This window comes from Moschus berezovskii, chromosome 19 (genome assembly GCF_049115385.1).
Source record: "Moschus berezovskii isolate FMDL1 chromosome 19, NW_MosBer_1.0, whole genome shotgun sequence".
Lineage (NCBI taxonomy): Eukaryota > Metazoa > Chordata > Mammalia > Artiodactyla > Moschidae > Moschus > Moschus berezovskii.
Window position 1 is genome coordinate 40,552,766 of NC_142478.1, and position 12,627 is coordinate 40,565,392.

The window sequence follows — 12,627 nt, forward strand, 5'->3', positions numbered from 1 at the left end:
CCCTTGAATTAAAGTGAAAATTATCTTGTCTAAAAGTTGGAGTTTAAGAATTCTGAAACAGTACAAAATTCAACTTTCAAAAATAAAAAGGGAAATTCATAAATAACAGTTGTGGCTCACAGTCAAGGTTTTATGGAGAAACTGTTCTTTGGGCAGCCAAGTGTATATTTAAGTTTAATATATTTGTCAAGCAATTGTTTATTATTTTAGAATGCCTATTATGCTTCCCTGGTAGTTCAGATGGTAAAGCGTATGCCTACAATGCAGGAGACCTGAGTTCAATCCCTGGGTCGGGAAGATCCCCTGGAGAAGGAAATGGCAACCCACTCCGATATTCATGCCTGGAAAATCCCATGGACTGAGGAGCCTGACGTGCTACAGTCCATGGGGTCGCAAAGAGTCAGACACTGCTGAGCAAACTCACTCACTCACATTATGTTCTCAGAAATAAAGTGATTATAATGAGCTTCACATTTATTAAATGTTTTCATGGAAAATAAGTAAAACTCAATGAAAATTCAGCATATTTTAAAAGCATTTGCATAAGGATATAAGCTTTAGGTCTGACTACAAGCACTGGAAGAGTTCAGAGACTGAAGAAATCAGCATAGAAACAAAATGGTCCCACCTGCTGAGATACCTAAAAATATGTAATATTTTCATCCTTATTTGATGAGGGCAAAATTTTATTTAATTGACATCGAGTGTTATGTTTAATAAATATCCTTTTGCTATCTTCAAGTTGCTGATACATTTTTACTAGTTAATCATTTAATATGTAGCATTTATTTTTATTTAACTCATTATCCTATTCCCTATTATGTTTAATATACTTAATATAGTTTAATATTATTAATATATGTATTATCAACTTTACTTATTTTTTAAAGTGCACTATTAATACAATTATTTGAGTCAAAATTCCTATCTATAACACTACTATGGTTAATAGTATATCATTTGGGGTATTTTTTTCCCTATAGCAAGTAAGTTATAAATTAGCTACCAGAGTTAGGAGTTTAACTTTGTCTGGATGCAGTAAACACCATGTGTGATTCTGTGTTTGTATGTATAATTGATATTCTGTCAGAACATATCTTTTTAGGGTCAGAATGATGACTACATAGCTGAAGTCAGAGATAATAATTATTGGAAGATTATGCAAATAAGGTTAACACATGTAAAGCAAAATGTTTTGGTTATTTCTATATTTTACAGAAATGCTGAAAAGTATGCTTGAGGATATTTCTAAGTTCCTTTATTTCTTTTATACATATATAGTCAAATACATGGAGAAGGCAATGGCAAGCCACTCCAGTACTCTTGCCTAGAAAATCCCATGGATGGAGGAGCCTTGTAGGCTGCAGTCCGTGGGGTCGCTATGGGTTGGACATGAGTGAGCGACTTCACTTTCACTTTTCATTTTCACACATTGGAGAAGGAAATGGCAGCCCACTCCAGTGTTCTTGCCTGGAGAATCCCAGGGACGGGGGAGCCTGGTGGGCTTCCGTCTCTGGGGTCACACAGAGTCGGACACGACTGAAGTGACTTAGCAGCAGCAGCAGCAGCAGTCAAATACATAGATGTTTTGCCAATACTTGTAAGAATTCTAAATCAAATTATAGCAATTCTACCAGCATATACATGCGTACTTATTTGTTCCGTTGTGTCTGACTCTTTGTGACCTCATGGACAGTAGCCGACCAGGCTCCTCTGTCCATGGGATTCTGCTGGCAAGAATACCAGAGTGAGTAGCCATCCCCTTCTTCACGGGATCTTCCTGACCCAGGGATCAAACCCAGGTCTCCTGCATTGCAGGAGCCACCAGCTCCTGAGTCACCAGGAAGCTCCACCGGTATATATTCCCATTTTAAGGAATGTGAATGATCATCATAATTCCTATTACCTTTCACAGTAATTATCACTATTACTGAAGTGAAGAGGAAGAGTAAAAATTAACATGTGTTTCCAAAAATAAACTGTTAAATATGTAAAGAATTTTTAACATAATGAGGATTTATTCCATATGAGGAGAACCTGAGGGATAAAGTCTTTTCTAGAAATTCATGAAACATTTTACCCTACCCAAACGCGGCTTGTGTTATGATATTGCTATTTTTATGAATTGCATTTTTCAGAATTTGAGACTATTTCCAGACTACTGTTTTTGGTGTAAATTCTAGGCCAGACAGAAGGTCTGACACATAATATGATTTAGTTAATATTAGTTTTCTTCCTCTGCCCTTGATCATTACTGAACCCAGGTCTGGTTGCTCACTACTCAAAATCCGTTAAAGAAGCCACATTGGTGGAAAGGAAAGTTTGCTTTATTTTGGATGCTGGGAGGCAACCAGGGGAGAGGGTGGATGCCTGTCCAAAGCCCAATTGCCTTGCCCAAACTTGACAATCTAGGGGCAAAAGCTTTTACAGACAGAGGGAGGGGAGTACAAGCAGAAACAGCACCATCAGCTCTGATAGTCATCTTGATATTGGTCATTGGTGGTCTAACCAGGGTCATCTTGATTGTTTTAAGTACAGTTAGTCTTTAGTTCCAGGGTCGGTTTGTTCCCATTTCTTTGAGGTCAGTTCTCAGGATTTTGGCAGCTCATGTCATGGCTACTACAGTCTGGTCATTATGTTGTTAACTTCTTCCACCTGGTGGGGGTTTCAGTATCTATAAGACAAGTCACAGATATGGCTCCAAATATTATCTAGAGCCTTTGAGGAAGGCTTCCTGCATAGCTCAGTTAGGAAAGAATCTGCCTTCAATGCTGGAGACCTGAGTTCATTTCCTGGGTCTGGAAGATCCCCTGGAGAAGGAAATGGCAAACCACTCCAGAATTCTTGCCTGGAGAATCCCATGGACAGAGGAGCCTGGAAGGCTACAGTCCATAGCGTCGCAAGAGTTGGATATGATTTAGCGCTATCTTTCTTTTGAGTAGGCACTAGAGGTCCTTGACTAGCTTAATGGCTAAACTATTATTTTTTCATTCTCCTTTGATGATTTTCTTTGTTTCTGCTTTTTTTCTCAATTCTCTGATTAAACTTATTCTTTGACTAAAGCTTTTCCACAGACAAAAGGCAGGCTGAAGACATGGGGGCAAGGACCATAGGGTCCTGATCTGTTTCATCGTCACACTAATTTGTTTTTCTCTCAGATAGATACTCTCTCATTTCAAATTATTTATATTCTGCGTGTCTGAAAAGCTTCTGGACTAGTGTCAGGATTTTATATCTGTTGTAGAAACCTGAACTCTGTTAACCAGTGTTAAATAGAAATGTGGAAACAAAGATTTGGGTGAAGTAAAAAAGAGTAGCTTTTATTGATTTGTCAGGCAAAGGAGGTCACAGCAGGCTAATGTCCTCAAGACTTGACTGGCCCTGGAGTGGGTAGTGAAGAGTTTTATAGTGTTCATGGACCAGGATGGGATCAGCTTTTGAATAATTCCCATATTAGTTGGCATCAATGTGAAGTTTTAAGCATTGTCAACCTTCTGTTTTCAACCAGCCTAGGGTCTATGTTTTTGTGATCAGCACTTTTCATCTGCTGGAGTCCACTTCCAATAAAACCAACTTAGGAATGTGTGTCAGGACTTTATCTGTATCTTTCAAGAAATTGGGAGTTTGGTGATTCTGCTATGTGGCTAATTTATAGTCTAAATTGTTATGTTTCCTGGCCTAACAGCTATTCTTTGTTTCTACATCTTCACATTTCCCCTTCTCTGCTGGTTCAGATAGTAAACAATCTGCCTACAGTGCAGGAGACCTGGTTTGGGAAAATCTCCTGGAGAAGGGAATGGCTACCCACTCCAGTATTTTTGCTTGGAGAATTCCACGGATGAAGAAACCTGGCCAGCCCATCAGTAGGGTCACAAAGAGTCTGATGTGACTGAGCAAGTAACACTAACTCGAGTCAGTGTTTAAGAGACACAGGGACTTGTGCAAGGTTTTGTGTCCTTAGTCCTTAAAAACTGGTAGGCACTTAATTCAAGTTTTTCATAAGAATAGAAATAAAGAAGTAAGTAAGTGTTACACTTGTTCCTAAATCCGACTACATGGTGTTGAGGCAGGATGGTATTTCTTATGCACTTGATTTCTCAGCAGCTAACACAATATCTGACAGGTGGTGGGCGCAGCATCAAGCACACAGGAATGGTTATGTGTGTGGAAGCAGTAAGTAGCAGTAAGAAGAACTTTTGTCTCCTGACAGATCCCAGACTGATTGCCCCAGCAATACCATTTCCCACTGGCTATTGTGAATTTAGCTTAATCCCTTTCTTTCTAGGAACTGGGACAACATAATGTGTGAATATTAAGTTGCCCATAATAGAAATGTCAGAACTACTCAATCTATACCGTAGCAATGGCTGCCCTGTGATTAGCTACAGTTTTGCTAAAAGCTTTTTGTTGTTGTTTTCTCTCTTCTTGGTTTCTTCTCTATTTTCTTTTCCTTTTTTGGATCTATAATTCTCAGGCTTCTTTCATCTGTAAATAAAAATCAAAGAACTTTAGAGAAAACTACTTCATAAATCTGTATTAAAAGATTGATACTTATAATCATTCAGTTTAAAAGAAAAACTAAGCAGTCTTCACAAAATTTGAAAAGTCATTCATTTTTTAGGACAATTTGAAGTTCTCAACACTTTAAAAATTCTTCAGAACCTGAAGCAGGTCTGTTTTCTAGTAGCCTGAGGAATTTGAATTTCAGGAGATTAATTTTCATTTTTATAAATGCCTGAGAATGAAATCTGGTACCACTCACTCATCCAATTCCCTAGCTGAATTCCACCCCATTCTGAATGACATTGCCTAGGCCACATACTATTACTTCTATTCATATATTCTTCTATAGCAGGAGAGCTTAGAAGAGGTTATTATTGAAAATACCTTCTTTGGGTTTCATTTATCCATTCTTTCTCTATAAAATACAAAAGATTAACCTGTGCCTGGACTAAACCAGACATTCCAGTACTACATACAGATGATTGAAATAAAAATGGTCTCTAAACTGTTGTGTTCTGGCTAATGAACCAAGCTTGCATTCTTGTCTCTTTCTTGAATGTGAGTGCTTGTCCAGGAGATGGTTCACAAAAACTCTAGAGAAGCATGCAGCCATTCTATATGCCTTGTATTTATTAGCTCTAGTTGTGAATATAGTTTTGTTGAACTAAACTTCCTGAAAGATGAGAGAGGGCAGGTTACACTTCTGCCTCCCGTAGTAAAGTATTCCTAAGCTTCTGAAAGGGACTGATTAACACTTTTTGACTATAAGTTTACTTTTTAAAGGTTATTAAAACTGCATAATAGATATTTGGTTAATCCATCTCCCAAATATTTAGAGAAAATATAAATTACTTGGAATTTAATTAATAAAACATGATTTTCTGATGTTTATTAAAATATATTGATTTCAATTATTCCACAATTATATGCCTTTTTGCTTTCAAGTAAGAATAAAATGGGTTTCCCTTGTAGCTCAGCTGGTAAAGAATCTGCCTGCAATGTGGGAGACCTGGTTCAATATCTCGGTTGGGAAGATCCCCTGGAGAAAGAAAAGACTACCCACTCCAGTTATCTGGTCTGTAGAATTCCCATGGACTGCAGTCCATGGGGTTGCAAAGAGTCAGACACAACTGAGTGACTTTCACTTACGAATAAAACATTTCATATCTCATGTTCTTTTACTTTTTTCAAAAATAGGTCCACTGAATGAATATTCAACAAATGACATATTTTTCACATTAATAGCTCATTTTGCATTTCAGTGAACTGGCAATGTATATTAAATAGGCATTCTTTTTTTAGATTGACAGTTAATAGAAAATTTTCTTTAAAAACCTTAAATTTCAACAAGTCATTAACAAACCATGAATCATAGTTCTAAAGTTCAAAAGATTATGTAGTTCTAAGAAGTGTATTTTGTAATGACCTGAAAAATATAAATTTCTTACATGAGGAATTTCAACTTGAACTCAATACAAATGTCCAGATAGATAAAAAATTAAAAGAGACTATTACATAAGAAAATGTGTGTGCAATTCTTAGAAGATTCAATTATGTCTATTTAATCTCATAAAAATTGAAATTATAATTCATTATCTTTTAAAACAAAAGTGCTCTACAAATGTAAAGCAAATGTTTTATTATTTTACTCATAATTTGTATCTAAAGAACTAAGTTATTATATCATTATATATATATATTTAAATTATATAGCTTACTACTCTTAATTTTTTATGATATGGCCAATGCATGGGAATTTAATAACTTTTGTTATCAATTTTTTAATTAGCCAGAAATTAAAAAGTAATTTAAAAATAAATGTATTTTTTTCAGAAGAATGGTTGTGTTACAATGGCTGGGTTATAACATCAAATCTCAGAGAGAGTGGATATTTACATAATTGATTGTGTTTTATTTGGAGGGCCATTCTGGAGACAGAAAAGTTTAAATGTCAGTTTCCTGCTGTAGTATATGTAATTATTGCAACTTTCTGTGCAAGTACTACTAGAATTTGTCTACAAGGAATAAAAGCAATAAATTTGACAGTAATTTATCATTAACCATATTTTTAAAAATCTCTGAATGGAAACTGAGGGTAAAGAGAATTGACATGATAGAAGGCAAAACTAATGAAGTGGCAGAGAGTCAGGCAATGAGTGAAGGAATATTTCCACTGCATCTCCTATGAAAAATCTTAGATAATTCTTCCCAAACTGATATTTTTGGTAGTAGATGGGGATGAAAGTGAGAACTACAAGGGGCCAGTGTCATTCAGAGCAGAGGACTTTGATAAAGCTTAGTGCAAGACACTGAGAAGACCAGAAAGTAAAGCTACAACAAATACAGAAATTAGCAGAATTCTTTCCTAGAAGATTGAGATGTCATAAATAAAAAAAGAATAAAGATTACTGCCAAAATATTTTTACCTAGATAAAAGGGCACAGCTAACATTTAGGCTACTTAGATGTAGAGTTAGGTTATTTAGTTGACTTTTTTCTTGTTTCTTGAGGTGTGCCTGTATTGCTATGAACTTCCCCCTTAGCACTTACAGTGTCCCAGAGGTTTTGGGTTGTTGTGTGTTTTCATTTTCATTCATTTCTATGCATATTTTGATTTCTCTTTTGATTTCTTCTATGATTTGTTCATTATTCAGCAGCGTGTTGTTCAGCCTCCATATGTTGGCATTTTTAATAGTTTTTCTCGTGTAATTGAGATCTAATCTCACTGCATTGTGGTCAGAAAAGATGCTTGGAATGATTTCAATTTTTTCTAATTTACCAAGGCTAGATTTATGGCCCAGGATGTGATCTATCCTGGAAAAGGTTCCGTGTGCGCTTGAGAAAAAGGTGAAATTCATTGTTTTGGGGTGAAATGTCCTATAGAGATCTATTAGGTCTAACTGGTCTATTGTATCATTTAAAGTTTGTGTTTCCTTGTTAATTTTCTGTTTAGTTGATCTATCCATAGACGTAAGTGGGGTATTAAAGTCTCCCACTATTATTGTACTTAGAGTTCTAAGTAGAAATTCTTAATATTTTCACTGACTAAAATAGTAACTTTGATACAAGGTTTCAATTGAAAAAAGATGTATTTATAGTCTGACCGTCATAACATCTGCAAATCATACCTCTCCCGTCTCTTGTCCTCTCTCAAACCGGAGGGCAGCTAGAGTTTAATCCCAACTGGTTCTAATAGGACAATGTCAATTGGCACAGAGGATGCTTAGAATAATACAAGAATTAAATCATTTCTGATTTACATATCTACCCCAGAACTTGTTCTGTAAAAGTCAGAAGGGAAGACAGTAACTTAGGCAACACTGTCGCTATTTAAGATGTTTTTAAAGTCTTGCCTGCACTTGAAATCATCTCTCAATACCACCATTTGAACTTACTGCCTAGAATTTCAAGCTACTTCTCCTGTTTGTTTGGATTACATTTCTCTAGAAATCTGAGAGAAATCTGAGAGGAAAATGGAGCAGTTTAGGGGTGATTGGGTTAGTCTTAGAATTAATGGATATAGTTGGAAGGTGTGTGTGAGTGTGTGTGTATTTCAATGAAGGATTACATGACAAACAATAAGATGAACAGAGTGTATCTGTGCATCACAGTGAGAGGTAGACTTTGAAAGCAACCGGCACTTACATAAACATCTGAAAATGACGGTCCCCAAAGTTTTGTCTTCCTCTGGACTTGACCTTCTAATGAAAGCAGACAAGTAAACAAATAATATTCCCTAAATTTCCTTGATACTCCTCACTTCCATATCACATACCTCAGGGGTAAAACAGATTCCACTGCATGTCTCAGCTTGGATAGAGAGTTCAGGAATCTTATGAAAGTGGATCTCAGGGAAGGTCCACTTTGTGTGGGCTGGAAAAGACAAAGGTGGCAACTGAAGATACTCTTTTAGGTCACTGAAAATTTGAATGAGTGCTTGCAAAAATATGGCGGTAAGAGTCTAAGGGCTTATCCAGAGTCAGATCTGACATAATCTCTGCATATCCAATGGCTGTGGCTCCACTCAAGGGATGAAGAAAAATTAAATAACAAGGAGCAGGCACCATTCTGGTAGTCTGGAGAGAGGTCTATAGCACTCTTTTTCTTTATAAATTATAGCAAGAAAATGATTACAAAAGGTTTGGTTTTGATATATGTTTCCTTAAAGTTTCTCCAAGGGAAAAATAAACATTCTGTGAAAATTAAAGTATATCATTCTCCCTCATATTTTATCAAATCTGTTAAAGCAAAATTATATATATATATATTTGGCTGGCCATATATCAAGAGAACTCTATACTTGTGACTTGATTCATGGACAGGCCAGGTGTATGAAGATACAATTTTAGTACTAAAATTGTCTGGTTACATGGAAAGCCAAACACATCAGAAACTGAAAATATCAGTTGTTTCATGCCTTCTTAAGAAAAGTATACCATCAGGATGAAGAGCAGCAGTTAAAATTGTTTCTAAAAATGGTTCCTAGATAAAGATCTTGCAAAATCACAGTTTAGTGAGGTTCAATTTTTCTATTGCTCCCTTCCTTCTTATATGCTAATTCCTCCCACAGAAAGAAATAAACTAACAGAAAGTATTATAGTGTTTCAGAAGCTGGAACTTTTTCTATCTAGCTCTACTTTTAGTGAATATCTGAAACACTTAGAAATCCTGAAATCATGACCTTTGCTTTCTCAGCTTCTCTGAGCTTCTTCTTCCTTCCTTGTCTGCTCTATGAATACACAAACTCTAGATTGTCAGGACTTCTTGAATTCTTAGATTCTCAGGGCCTAGTGTACTATCTTTACCAAATAAAAAAAGGCAAACATAAATTGTTTGTTAAACAAATATGTACTTTCAATACTACATATCCCAGGTGACTCAGTGGTAAAGAAGCCACCTGCCAATTCAGGAGATGTGGGTTCAGTCCCTGGGTTGGGGAGATCCCCTGGAGGAGGAAATAGCAGCCCACTCCTGTATTCTCACTTGGGAAGTCCCATGCACAGAGGAGCCTGGTGGGCTGCAGTTCCTGGATCACAAGTCAGACACAACTGAGTGCACACACATGCAATTCATTGTTGGCATATGCTCCAGGATTCTTACTAGGGTTCAAAGTTTCTTCTACTCAAACACATGATAACTTTCTTCATCTTATTTCTAAAGGAGTAAACACACTACTGGTTCACTGGATTTGGTTTTATTTTAAACAGTACTTCCCACCTTCTTTGGCATATAGGTAAACCCACACATGGAGTATAAAATGCCAAAGACAGAAAATTACTGAGTGCTTGCAGCCAAGTGTTGTATGTGTTTTGTGTGTGTGTGTGTTCAGTTAGCTATCTTCATTATTTCTTGAGTGAGATAATGTTGTCTGATCCCCTACTTGGTCTCTGCCCCTTATTAATAGGCTCTATCTGAGTCTTGTAGGAAAGAGTCCAAGATAGATGAACCAAATAGACCAGCCCCTGTTTGACAGAATATTCACTTAGGTTCAGTTCAGTTCAGTTCAGTTCAGTCGCTCAGTCGTGTCCGACTCTCCGCGACCCCATGAATCACAGCACGCCAGGCCTCCCTGTCCATCACCAACTCCCGGAGTTCACTCAAACTCATGTCCACAGAGTCGGTGATGCCATCCAGCCATCTCATTCTTTGTCGTCCCCTTCTCCTCCCGCCCCCAACCTTTCCCAGCATCAGAGTCTTTTCCAGTGAGTCAACTCGTCGCATGAGGTGGCCAAAGTATTGCAGTTTCAGCTTTAGCATCAGTCCCTCCAATGAACATCCAGGATTGATCTCCTTTAGAATGGACTGGTTGGATCTCCTTGCAGTATAAGGGACTCTCAAGAGTCTTCTCCAACACCACAGTTCAAAAGCATCGATTCTTCGGCAGTCAGCCTTCTTCACAGTCCAACTCTCACATCCATACATGACCACGGGAAAAACCATTGCCTTGACTAGACGGACCTTGGTTGGCAAAGTAATGTCTCTGCTTTTTAATATGCTATCAAGGTTGGTCATAACTTTCCTTCCAAGGAGCAAGCGTCTTTTAATTTCATGGCTGCAATCAGCATCTGCAGTGATTTTGGAGCCCAAAAAAACAAAGTCTGACACTATTTCCACTGTTTTTCCATCTATTTCCCATGAAGTGATGGGACCAGATGCCATGATCTTAGTTTTCTGAATGTTGAGCTTCAAACCAACCTTTTCACTCTCCTCTTTCACTTTCATCAAGAGGCTTTTGAGTTCCTCTTCACTTTCTGCCATAAGGGTAGTGTCATCTGCATATCTGAGGTTATTGATATTTCTCCCGGCAATCTTGATTCCAGCTTGTGCTTCTTCCAGCCCAGCGTTCCTCATGATGTACTCTGCATATAAGTTAAATAAGCAAGGTGACAATATACAACCTTGACATACACCTTTTCCTATTTGGAACCAGTCTGTTGTTCCATGTCCACTTAAATCTAATGTCCACTTAGGTTACTATCCTTTAAGTATGTAATGTAATATTTATCCCTTATTAGTATATGTAATATTTTTGTCATATGGGAAACAAGTGAAAGTGAAAGTCACTCAGTGATGTCCAACTCTTTGCAATGCCATAGACTATACAGTCCATGGAATTCTCCAGGCCAAAATACTAGAGTGGGTAGCTTTTCCCTTCTCCAAGGGATCTTCTCAACCCAGGGATCAAACTCAGGTCTCTCGTATTGCAGACAAATTCTTTACCAGCTGAGCCACAAGGGAACCCCAGGTTGGATTTAAAAGCAAGGTATATTTGAAATGTAAGCATTTCATTATCTTAAAAAAGGAAAAGTTTTGTACAGGTATGATTAGCAGACTCCAAACTCTAGATTTTAATAAAGCCTCTGACAAGGTTCATTCTACAGCATTTTTTACTGAAGAAATCAATGGAGCACTAATAACATGTAATTTAGAAACACTCCACATCACAGATCTGCCTCTCAAGTTTTATTATGCAAAGTAAAATAGCTCTTGCTTTTTCCCTCAGAGGTCCTTATGTTAACTCATCAAAGTGATCCGTAAAACACAGGGCAGTCCAGCTACGGTGTATGCAAAGCACAATTCCACATACTTTCCCCATCTGTCTCATATGATTTGAGGCTTTGCTGGAAATGGTAAAACAAACTTACTTTACCCTAAACAAGTAAACAATAGGCTGTCTAGATTTTTTTGTTTTCTTCGTTTGACAGTTAGACTCAGATAACAGTTAAGATACATGAAGAAATGCATCACAAGTTATGATACAATGCAATACTTCACAGGATGAGGACAGAGCTCACCCTGAGAACTTAAGAAATTTCTTATGTAAATCTAATGTGCACATCCCCAGGACTTATTTCATATGTAAATGCAATAGATTAGAATACAATATTTTGAATGAAGCAAATAAAGCATTAACTAGTTCTTACAAAATGTGTATAGAAAACAATATTGAAGCTTTTAATCTAATTTTAAAGGGATTTATTATTTTCCTGTTGAAGCAAAATGATATATTTTACCATAGCATCTAATTTTATGAATTCATGAATTTTTACTTGAAGAAATATCTTTTTTAAATGTTAAAACTGTAAATACAAGTGTCATATTAAAAAAAAAAAACTGCCTTTGAATGAAAACTCCAACTGTGGCTCAAAAAGCAATGATATTAAGTAAATAATTTTATCTTTAAGAGCTCATGCATAAATTAATGACAGCAGTCAGTAGCACGTTTTAGAAAGTTTCTGGGAATGTTGCTAAGATGTTTATTTCATATATACATCACACTTTTTCTCTCTTTTTTTTGCCATATAAGCAAAATTACTTTAAATGTAAAATTAGTGGTAGTGGTATGGGTTCTGTAGAGGGACAACACTGGGTGCACTGATAGTATCTTTACAATAATTTGAGGCTGTAAAAACTATTTACAAGAGTTTTTAACTATGTAAAAACTATTCCTTGTGAATTCACTTTAACATCTTGTACCAATTTAATTTTGTTTTAAATCTATAACTATAGCCTGTCTATGGTTACCTGTGTAGGAAGAAGAAATTGAATAGTGAGTCAATCAAAGAATATATAGACAAATAGATTCCTTTTTTCCTTCAAATTAAAGATGCTCACTTGTTAACAT

General features: G+C 36.5%; 1 protein-coding gene across 3 annotated transcripts in view; it reads left to right on the forward strand.

Moving 5' to 3' along the window:
• FSTL5 (follistatin like 5) overlaps positions 1 to 12,627 on the forward strand; it is an 882,948-nt gene that overhangs the window by 808,030 nt on the left and 62,291 nt on the right. The window lies entirely within an intron of this gene.